We start from the raw sequence: 1906 nt of genomic DNA on the forward strand, positions 1-1906 counted from the left end.
AAATAAAAATATACTACATCCTAATTTAATGCTACTAATCAAATTTACTCTTTTAACACTATTAATTCACATTGTTTACACATTGTTTAAAAATCTTGTTGGTTACCTATACTTTTCAAAATAATATCCCCGGGGGGGAGGTTTATTAGGGTTATTATGTTAAGGTATTTTTGGATTGGTCCCTGCATTACCCGAATGAATTGTGTAGTGGCTACTTGCTTAGCTTAATTAGGTTCTTAGCTTTCATTTCTATTTCTGATTCCATAACTCTCCCCAATCCCCATCCCCAGATTACAAGGCCCTTTTTGCACATGAAGTAAAAATAGAGTATATTACTACTAAAATTCACTCTAATTCTTTCCTGTGACACCTTTGTTTGTAGACCAGAACTTACTAAGCATTCGTTTTGATTGATTAATACCCTTAGATCTGGAAGCAGCTCTCCCATTTTCATCATTGGTAATGTTATCCATGTCTTTATATCCTCTGCTAGCTTCATTCTCAGAGTTGGATTCCTTGTTGCTGTTGTTGTTGACTTTGGTGTCTTGAGTCCATTGACACTCCAGTTATCATCACCATGAATGCTTGTGGTGGTGCTCAATGGTGGGGGATGCTTTGAAGAAGGGTCAATGCCGTGTGCTTTCAGTAGTGCCTTGATGATGCTTGGTATGTCGGCGACTTTTTCGTTACCACTCTTAGAGGGAGTAGCTCATTTTGTGCTGCATGCATGCATGCTTCCATGGATAGTTTCTTGCAGTCTAGGATCCTACATAGTCTTTTCCTTTTGCTTTTATTCAGTTCTGGATGAGCCTGCCAACACAACACAACAGAATGTAACAAACTAGTAGCCAAATTAAATCAGAAGCCATGTTTAGGCTAAATTTCTGTGGGTCATCTTGCACCTAAACTGCCAATAAATTTTGAACAGGACAAGAATTTTAAGGTCAATATACTTAGTTTAGTTGGTTATCCACTAAATTATTAATGTTAAACATGTTCATTCACTGTGTTTTCTTTTTATCTATTTCTCTAAGTATACCTTGAGATAAGTATCAATAGCTCTGTATAGATCATCATGATCATGTCTTGCAAAATCTGGTATAGCCTCAGCAAGAGCAATGAACTTTGACAAAGGCAAGTTGACATCCCTGGCTACCTCCTGAAGATACCTATCCACAAGCTTAGCCACCTTCAACTTTGATCCATGAGAAGCTGAGGAGGACCTCCTGCTCTCCTGGAACTCGAAATCAATGTTCTCGGCCGACCGCGACCGCCTTCTCTCGCAGGCAATCATCCTCATTCTTGGAGGACTAGTTGGAGGACTCTGCCCCTGTGACATAAACTGCTCCAATATTGCCATCACCAAATCCACATCATAAGCCATATCATTTGTTTGAGAAAGTGAAGGTATCAAAAGATCATTCACTGTTGCTTCCTCCAACTGAAGTCCTACTCTTCTTGCCAATTCACTCTTTGAAGAACAAGATGCATTCAGAATATTGCAAGCCTTCAAGAGCTTAAGAAGAAAGCTGCAAGAAACAGCACCTCTTTCGGCAGGTAGCAGGCTCACTATAAAGAAAAACACTAGTGCATGGATTCTCAATTGGCCGCCACTTAATGGTGTTCGTGTTTGAGGGAGTGAGTAATGTAGAATGGAAAGAAAGGGGGTCGGGGTTTAGCTGCAAGTGTATGTTTAGTAATGAAGTTGAAGTAAAGAAACGGAGAGTAAATGTGTTTTTTTTTTGTGACTGGAGAGTAAATGCGTTTGTGGTAGAGTGAAATGTGTTTTTGGTGACTGGAGAGTAAAATGTGTTTTTGGTGACTGCAATTCACTCTTTGAAGAACAAGATGCATTCAGAATATTGCAAGCCTTCAAGAACTTAAGAAGAAAGCTGCAAGAAACAGC

At 39.2% G+C, this 1906-nt stretch overlaps 1 pseudogene; it reads right to left on the reverse strand.

The window, feature by feature from the left end:
- Window positions 1–219: 219 nt before the first annotated feature.
- Window positions 220–1536, reverse strand: LOC112795272 (BTB/POZ domain-containing protein At1g67900-like; annotated as a pseudogene).
- Window positions 1537–1906: the final 370 nt, after the last annotated feature.

Source organism: Arachis hypogaea, chromosome 4, assembly GCF_003086295.3.
Source record: "Arachis hypogaea cultivar Tifrunner chromosome 4, arahy.Tifrunner.gnm2.J5K5, whole genome shotgun sequence".
Classification (NCBI taxonomy): domain Eukaryota; kingdom Viridiplantae; phylum Streptophyta; class Magnoliopsida; order Fabales; family Fabaceae; genus Arachis; species Arachis hypogaea.